The sequence below is a fragment of the Vicugna pacos genome, chromosome 8 (genome assembly GCF_048564905.1).
Source record: "Vicugna pacos chromosome 8, VicPac4, whole genome shotgun sequence".
Classification (NCBI taxonomy): domain Eukaryota; kingdom Metazoa; phylum Chordata; class Mammalia; order Artiodactyla; family Camelidae; genus Vicugna; species Vicugna pacos.
In genome coordinates, this window is record NC_132994.1 from 51,698,851 (window position 1) to 51,708,896 (window position 10,046).

The following is a 10,046-nucleotide window of genomic DNA, read 5'->3' on the forward strand; positions in this document are numbered from 1 at the left end:
AACTTTCATGTTAAAAAATCTGTCTGTCTGCTACCAGCTATTTATACTTTCTCATGAATCTATTACACAACACAGGGTTAAGAAAGGATGTTGTGTAAGCAGTACCTAATCAGGTTGACTCAAGTGTGCTGTGTTGTTGTTGGCATTGTTCAGAGGTCCACCCAACTCTAAAATTAATGAGCCAACCTGTTAAATCCACCTCGTTCCTAAACACAGTGGCTGTTGAACTTTTTTCTTTTAATAAAATGTATTTTCCTGGTAGTTCAGTAGTTCCACTAATAGGGCCAATGTGGGATCATTGTAGTAGGAGCTGTTACCCCAAAAGGGGAGGCAAAAACCTAGGAAAGAGAAGAATTCAGATGGGAGACAAAAGCATTGTGTAGCAAAAGATTTTAAAGATTTTATTAGCAAAGCAAAAGTACACTTCCAAGAGCAGAAGGCAGGCTGATCCAAGGGAGCATAGTAGTGGTTTCTGTTTCTCCCTTCTCTTATACCTTGCTTAGAGGTGGTCTCTTGGTTGACGGCTCTTGCCTCTGGAGTGCTTAGTCACGTCCATCCCCTTTTGCTCATGTCCTTACCCATGATGCCCACAGAAAAAACCCATGGAGGTGGGGGTGGGGGGCAAAACCACAATGCTAATTATATTACGATGAGCACTGGGTCATGTCCAGTTAGGTCCGTGTGGATACCTAGCAGTCCCAGAGGTCAGGTTCTAAGTGGTTTCTTGCTGGCGCTCATTTAGAGAAGGTAAAGCCTCTTATGCCGAAAGCAGGCATATTGCCATCTTCTGGACCATCCTCCCTCTCCTCCACCTTATCTGGCCAGTGCCCCCACTTATCCAAATGCCTAACAAAGCTATCATAACAACAGTTTGTGAAAACTTACGTATTTGGCTGTGACAGATAAAACAGGGTCTAAGCAAGTCCTGGTTTTAATAAAACTCACAAAATGGAGAGAGAGAACAGTTATATATATGGTAATGACTGGGCTCACTGTTCATGACCAGTGGCCCCCAGTGTCTGCATCTTAAGACGCTATCAGCAGAAACCACAGTCGCCAGTTTTTCTTGGAAAGACTGCCTATAGTCTGAAATACTGGAACTTTACCTGAACAGTGTGTAAAACATAGATGCTAACATGGTCGATGATGGTGAGTGTCCACCAGGTCGAGTTCCTGGGCCTCTCTGAAATCCGGCTGATGCTAAGGAGTTTATGTGCAGAAAACCAAGAAGCTAGGCTTCAGGGCCATACAGTACAGATTCTTCATCATAACAAAATCTGCTCGTTTTTCAAGTGACGCCCTCTTTCATAAATATTTATACTAGCACATCACCCAAAATCTAATTTTCAGAAGATTGTCTCCTTGTGCTTTGTCTGATATAAGGAAACTGGTAGATTTTGGAATATTTGTGTCTTTTTTTTTTTTAGTTAGTAGGTTTGGGTCTATAATTTAAAAAACACTTAATCCCAGTAAACTTTTTCCATTATCTGAATATGCCTTCCTTCTCCCAGGCCCCCTGGTGAGACTCCATGTGTCCTTATGCCCTGAAATGATATTCAGGAGACATAAATTCATTTCAGAAAAAAAAATATATGAGGACAAGATGAGACCTGTGTAAGAGATGAATTGCTTTGTGATGAAAAGGAACTTACTTTCATATGTCAAGCTGAAATTCTACCTGTCATTTTGGTTGACCTGACTCTCTGAATAGAATCAAAAAGAAACAAGGGAATTTCCCTTCTCTCTCTGTAGTTCCAGGAAGTGTACCAAGTTTTTATTACGTTGAAATTGATGGAAACATGCACTGAATACTTCATAACCAAATGTGGTTAGTAATGCCTTTGCCTCAGATGCATGTAAGGAATAGGGGTTGTGGATGCAAATTATTCAAACTAGCTTTTAATTTAAACATTCAAGTAGATAACTTGAATGACAGTTTGAAATTATTGTGGGATTAGGAAGTTTAGAATCTTCAGTTTTATATTAAAAAAATGTAATTCTTCTTTTAAATATGTAAGGCACAAATTTTAAAGGAAAGCAGGGCTCCTAGAATAAAATCTCTAAGATTTCATCAGCCCTTCCCAGGTCTTTAATCCCAATATCCATTATAAAATCTGCTCTCTATTTCCATTGTCACAGTCCTGACTCTGCAGCCAAGAATTACTCTTACAGGCTCTCTATCAGCCTTTCTGACCTCATACCCCCCAACCTAACCTTCAGGCAATACTGCAAACCATTTAGTTCCCTTAACCCTGGCTCTCATTAACTAAAATGCTTCTAGTGTGTATATCAAATCAAGGCAGACACTCAGAGCCCTCTCCCACTTGGTCTCATCTTGTATTTCCTGTTTAGCTAAGACCATACTATTTATTATATTTTAATACACTCACTACTGCTCTGATCCTGGATTGATTCCTCACTAATCCTGCCCCTCCAGCTCAGCTTTCTCACCTCTCCAGTCCTTGTTGCTGTTCACTTCTCTGAACCCTGAATGCATTTATGGTCAGTAGCCACACTGTCAATCAGTTTTGATTCCTTCTCCTACTGTCTTGCCCCTATAGCAGATCCTTTTCTACTTCATACCTTTAACTACCTTCTATGAACTGATAACTATTGTGTCTCTACCTTTGGCTCAAAATTCTCTCCTGAATTGCAGAGGTGTTTATCCAACTAAGTGGACTTGTACAAGCTCCTACAAAGCATCAGTCCATTTGCCATTTTCCGTACCTATCGACACCACCTCCTCGTCTCCCACTGTGAATGACTGTTCATGCCTCTCTCTAAGTCTGTCCCCTATCTTTGTCCACCAGATCTCAAAGACATTGCTGTAAAAATTCTTCTCTCCCATTCCTTATCAATTTTTCTTTGTCTGTTGAGTTAATTCCATCAGCATACAAACACCCTGCTATGTCTCCTATCTTAAAAACAAAACAAAACAAAACACCCTCAATCTGACATCCCTTGCAGTTCCTGCCTCATTTCTCTGCTCCATTTCACAACAAAATTCTTTTACATTGTTGTGTATTTCTCTGTCTTAATTCTTTTCCTCCCTTCGGGATTTTGCCCCCATGACCACCTTGCCAAGGTCACCACTGATCTCCATATTACTAAATCAGTTGGTCAGTTCTCAAGCCCTACTTAGTTGACATGTTGGCAGCATTCAACACAGCTGCCACTACCTCATTCTCAATGTGCTTTCTTCCCCCACAATCTCCTGGTTTTCCTCCTTCTTCTTTCTTGGTTTTTATATGTATTTACTTTTGGAGATTTGTTGTATTTTGTTGTGTGTGTGTGTGTATGTGTGTGAGCTTCTCATTTTTTCTAGTTCCTTCTCATCACCCCTGACGTCTTAACATCGTTTTCCTTGGAGCCCAACTCAGAAATCTTCTGTCCTATGTGTGCTCACCCCCTAGGTGGTTTCATCTATTTCATGCCTTTAAACACCATTTACATGCTGATGACTCAGAGATTTACATCGCTAGCTCAGACCTCTCCTCTGAACTTCAGGCTCCTGCGTCCCAAAGATTTTGTCTGCTCAAAATCTCCAGTTGGATATATAAAGTCCTATCAAGTCAACATGAACAGAACTGAGATTTTGACCCTTCCCTCCCGACGTTCCTGCAGTCAGTCCTTCAGATCTCAGCTAACGGCCTCTTTAAACTTCCAGCTGTTCAGGCCAAAGCCCTTGGAGTTATCCCAACTTCTGTCTTTGTCTCTCACTCTACACATGTTTAATCAGGTCTCTCACTACTGCAGCGCTGGTCTAAGCCTCGGGCCTGGATTATTCCAACAGTCTATTACCTGGTTCTGGTACCACTACTTCTACTTTTGCACCGCAGTAGTCACAGTCACAGTGATCCTATTAAAATGTAAAACTAGTTGTGTCAATCTGCTCAAAAACTTTCAGTGGCATCCGACTTCATTCAGAGTGAAGAGCCAAGTTCTTGCAGTGCCTACAAGACCTTCAGTGATCCAGCCTTCTGCTACTTCTAACATCAACTCCTAGTAATTTCCCCCTTGCTCACTTGGCTCCAGTTATATTGGCCTCCTTCTTGCTGTTTCTCAAGCTTTTGTCCAGGTGCTATTCTGCCACCACTACCCAGGGGAGATTATTAAAATCTCCCCTGTCTCCTATGTGACTACCCAACATTTAGAATTTTCCCTTCTTCTCCATCTTCCAAACCACTATCAAAGTAATTTTTTAAAACTATTTAGTTCATTATGATACTTGACTCTAAAATCCTTAATGTGTCTTTTAGCTTCAGGATGAAGTCCAGACTTCATTTGTGCTTCAACAATCTGGCCCTTGCCTATCTTTCTGGCCTCATATTTTTCATCGTCTCTCCTAACCTTTCCTCCTTTACCCTCCGCCTGCCTCAATACATTGGGCTCCGCTTGCAGAATACTATTCTTTCATGTCTTTGCACGCATGACTAACTCTACCTAGAATGCTCTGCTTGACTTACCCAACTGGTCTTTGAAAACTCTCTTGTTTTGCAAGATGAAACTGACTCATTCTGGTCTTTATATTGAGCATGGCATTATCACACTCTGTGACTTTTATTCCACGTGTTAGATGAGATGCTTGGAAATTCACAGCACAATGGGAGGCACATTCTACTTGCTCAGCATTTGATTACTGTGGTAACAAATGATAATGATGACACTGATGCTTTGTCTCCTCATATAGACTGAGATTCTTAGAAAACAAATTTTGTTATTCATTATCACCATCCAGCAGAAGACCTTCCTGACCAGTGGTAGGAATACAAAAAGTTGCTGGACTTCTTAGGAATTCTACAAGAATTCTTGGAGAAGCTTTATTTATAACATGAAATAATATTAATGTTAAGTATAATAAGTAAACAGCCCAAGGGAAGGAGGGTGATAGCTCAGCCGTAGAGCGCGTGCTTAGCAGGCACAAGGTCCTAGTTCAATCCCCAGTACCTCCATTTAAAAAAAAAAAGTAAATAATCCAAAAGTAAAAAAAAAAAAGCCTAAGTTTCCATTGAGCTGGACTAAACCACAAAAACAAATCCAGGGACAAAGACTGCTGAAAATGATGACTCAAAGTCATCTACTATTACCTTTCGGTTTAGCTTGTTACTGAGGAACCACATAAGTCCCACAAGGTAAGTGTTCAAGATCAAAGATAAAAGTGGCCACAAAGCCTGTGTTCTCACCCAGGTGCACCTAAAGTTTATGGTTTTAGCAGCCCTCTTGTAGTGAAGAACATGGCAGGTCAGGGGAAGTCAGACAACAGGCCTGCTTCTTTTTTTCACTGGTGGTGGGATAAGAGGCCATGATAACATGCCTGGGACCACCACTGCACCACCTTTGAATGCTTCCACATTTTGCTCTCTACTACATCATCAGGCTTACCTAAGATTTCATCCTAGCAGGTTCGGTCATGCTCACTATATCCCTCAGTAGGGGAGAGGACAAATTAAAGTTGTTTTATCCGTTGTCTCAGGCAAGAAGCAACCAGGATAACAGAAATCCATATCAGTTATTTTAAGAGAATTTAACATAGGGATTTGGTTAAACAGGTATTTGATGAATGAAGGACAAAAATGGAACACTGGAGTAACACAGATGTACAACTGCAGAAAGCTGCTACCACTCCTAGTACTTGCAAACAATGGGAAGAGGAGCGTACCCCTCTAGCGCCCTCTATTCGCACAACCTAATAAAGAGCCAAGTGGCAAAGGAGAGCTATGTCTAGTTCCAGCCTCATCATCACAATGAATACAGAAAGGTGGGTTTGGAGCTGAGAGATAACAGCTGAATAACTGGCACATTCATATAACTGTACACTGTACGCCAGAGAAAGTGCATAAAATAGAGCGATGCTTATTTGCCTGGATTAAGCTCACAATTTCTTATATTAAAAGATAAGAAACATGCAGAATGGTATGTTTAATTTGATGCCATATATACAAAGTTTTAAAAGATGCAAAATAATACTAAGATATTTATGTACATATGTAATAAACTACCAAAGATTCATGAGAATGATCTAGAAAAATCTTAGGATAAAGATTTCCTCTAATAAAAGCAAACAGGGAAAGGAGAAGAATGCAATTGGAAGGAAATACAGAAGGTGCCCACTCTATTCATGACAACTCATGCCTAAACTGGGCAATGGGTATATGGGCTTTCATTCCACTTTCTCATCTTTTCTAATATATTTGGATTCCTTTCAAATCAGTGAGATGTTTAGTCAATGAATTGGTTCCTGGCCACAATGCATGATTTAGGAGTTACTAGTAAGGCACACACCTGCCCTTCATCTACACACTTGCTACTTCTATTTTCATGTAGTCAAGAGCATATATATCCTGGATATCTCCCAGCAGGAGTAAATTATAAGCAATTGCTTTTATGTTATGTCCAAATGACAGTGCTCTCACTAATTCACTGATATGCTCTAGACATCACTAAGATACTTAAATTTGAATTCATACATGGCCATATAGGAGGCATGATCTGGTCAATGAAATATTTTCATCTCATTCTGTAGGATCTGTAGAACTATCATGACCCAAATACAAACAGACACTCATTCTGGGAACCCATTCTCCCTTTTCTTAGAAATTTTTTTTGGTTCATTCTGCACCTTTGTTTCAGGCACTGGGATACACATTAGAAACACATCAAGGGAAATAAACATGATTTCTGTCCTTGAGAAGCTCATTGCAGTGGTAAATACATCAAATGGGATGATGTTTCTATCGTGGTGTACAGTGTTCCACAGGAGCACAAAGATAGTTATTTTCCATTTGTCTGTGTATAGTAATGGGTGTTGGATAAGTGTCAGGTTATTGAGTGAGTGGGACTTAGGCAAATAATTAGTTAATAAATAGTTCTCTACTTATGAATTGTATCAACCTTTGGGAACTTACCTTGCCCTGAACTTCAGTGTCCTCATCTGTAAAGTGAATTTACTAGAACTCACCAATGCTATGAAGGTTATAAGAATTTGTAATGGGTGTAAAGTCTTGCAGAAATAATTCATTTTAGGCTTCATATTCTTTGCTTTAACATCTACCATTTCCTGTATTTTTAATTAAATCTTAAATTTCTGTAGCTCTGGCTTTTCAGTTCTAGCAAATGGAACCTTACTTATAATTCTGAAGTTGCTACAGTAGACTTCTTAATCATTACTTAACAGAAGGGCAGGCTAAACGCAGGTGGGTGGGTGATGCAAGTCAAACCAAAAAAACACTTGATATGTATTTTATGTAAAGTCTGATACCAAAAATACTAAATTCCTGTCCTATAATTGGTAACCATGTGCATGTCCTTATAAAGTTGTCCATAAAAACCCTTATTTCAGCCTTCTGGAATTCAAATATTTTATGTTTGTTATTTCTGCTCCTGAGTTCTAAAGCGTTTTTGGCTCACTGGTCATCATGGGTAACTGTATTCAAATTTGCACTTCTAATTCTGGAGGATATGTAAACTACCATTTTTCCTTATCATAAAAAAGAGTATCGGCCTCCTTCTTTTGCCTTGTTTCTCTTTGTTTATAAAGGGTTTAAAAAAAATCGTTGACTGTTAGAAACCTCATCTTCAAACAGTATTTGTGAGATACTGAAAATCAGCAATCTCATAAAATGTTCTTATTATTTATTATGCATTTATTTAAAAGATTAAAATTATAATGTAAAATGACCTTAGCATAAGAATTCCTAGTCTCCAGCTCATGGATTGAACCTCAAGAGTTCAACAAGAATAAATGAAGGGTATAATTTTTTTTTAAATTAACATCTGAGATAAAAAATGAAAAGTACATAAGAGGAACAGGGGAGCAAAGGCTTCCAACTCATAACTGATCAAAGGTATCACCAAGATTGTTCGATTTGCATTTACAGAAGATGTCACAAGATTCTTTTTTAGGGGGGGTGGATAATTAGATTTTTTTAAATTTATTTATTTTAACAGAGGCACTGGGAATTGAACCCAGGGCCTCGTGCATGCTAAGCACACACTCTGCCACTGAGCTCTACCCACCCCCACAAGATTCTAGAAGACAGGTACGTTGATGTCACTCAGTTCATTCCTATTATTTTTCTCCCTTGACTTATTTTCAAGTGGGGTGGAAATTCTGTATCAGAATTATTGAAATATCTTCTTTCCTACTCTAAGTACTACTTCATGTCTCCAGATCTGGTAAGTCAAGAAGTCCTCTTCACAGTTATCACTGTTTCTACATCTAAATGTCTTTTCAAGAATGCTTTTGGGGGATGGGGGTATAGCTCAGTGGTGGAGCTCCTGCTTAGCATGCACGAGGTCCTGGGTTCAATCCCAAGTACCTTCACTGGGAAAAAAAAAAGAATGCCTTTGTTAGAGTATCTGTGTGTGGCTGCATGTGTGAGTGTGTGTACCTGTGTTCTAAGCATATTTACTTCAGCAGGCATCAGGCCTAAGATGCCATCATCTATGAAATACCTAGGAAAGATGGTCAGAATGGAGTTAGAGAAGGTGAATGGAATTTATGAAAGAGGTCAAAACAGAAAAAATGTCACTGGAAATCACTTATGTATATGATTGAGCTGACACCTTGAGGGTGGGTCAGAATGCAAAGAAAGAATAAAAAAGTAGAAAGTAGAGGCAGTGATCACGGCAGAGTAGGTGGATATATCACAGAATTACTAGACTAGATCATATCACAGGGGCAATGTCACCTAGAGCCAGGAGAATGCGCAGACAGTGTCCCAGGACCTAGTGCCTGGAACATGGTATGAGTTAAAGAACCAAGGACCGAGAGGTGCGCCGAGGGAAAGCTGAAGCTAAAGGAACAGTTTTGTAACACAGAAGCCCGTGACTGGAAAATTGTAATAGTGCATTTCAGGAAAAAAGCCTGGCAAAAGCCAGGGTAGGTAGAAACCAGGGCCTTGTTTACTCCCCCCAGACCTACAGGAACTCAAAAACTCACATGAAATCTTAAGGTGAGACAGGAAGATGTTTATCAAAGAAACTGGGTTCTGACCTAAGATTTTTTAGAAACAAAAGAGCTACTCCCTCAGGTGCATTTCCCTGAATCAAGGCCAAGTCAAACTACGCTTGAGTTGTTCAGCAAAATAAAACGTGTGTGTGAAAATCACTGGACAAGAGATGAGTTAAAACGTTGTGATGTGAACAATTTTTTACCACTGAGTTAAATACTCTTTATTTTCCTTAGGACTTGCTGCTTTTTGGTTTTTAGTTTTGTTTTTTGTTTTTAATGAACTGAAGCACAGCTGACAGGTCTGAGTGTGAGTCAGGGGAAGAACTGTCCTTTAGCAGGCGGGCGGTGTGCTGGTCCTGGAACGCCCCCTGCTTATCGAGACCTATGCGGGGCTGATGTCCTTTGTCAACAACGAGGCCAAGCTGGGCTACTCCATGGCCCGCGGCAAGGTCGGCTTCTAGGTGCCCTGCTCGAGCCCGTCCTGGGGAGCCGGGCAGGCGGGACTCGGGGCTTCGGGGCAGCTCCCCTGCCGCTGGCAGGCTCGGGGCCCTCACATAGGGGTCTGGGTGCGATTGGCGGAGTCAAATGAACTGTGTACTTCAGCCGGATATTGGACATCTGGGAACGCGAGCTACAGGCAAAGCAAGGTGAATCGGGCCGTCCGCGTCCTGGCCAGCGCCTGTTTCCTAGAACCTCACTTCTCCTGTTTGTCCTGGTGTCTCCATCCAGCTTCCTGCTGTCCTCCTACCCCAGCCCCCGAGCATGTTAGTGATAAACATTGGTGATCCCACTAGGACCCCCCCCCGCTGGCACCTCAGCTGCGTAGACGATCACACCCAGGGAGGTAGCGAGTACCCCAGTGCCTGTAGTTGCAAATATGTTTATAGTTGGTGTCAAATTTTGTATCTTGAGATTTAATCCATCTTCTTCAAGCAAATACAAAAGAAGCCAACGGACGTGAGCTCGGCAAGAGAGTCTGCCTGTCAGCTCCTGAATGAGCAGTTGCTTTTGTGTAAATATGTGTTTGACCTAAAGTCACACTTTTCCTAAAATTAATCTACATTGTGTTAATAATACTCACAGTATCTTCCCC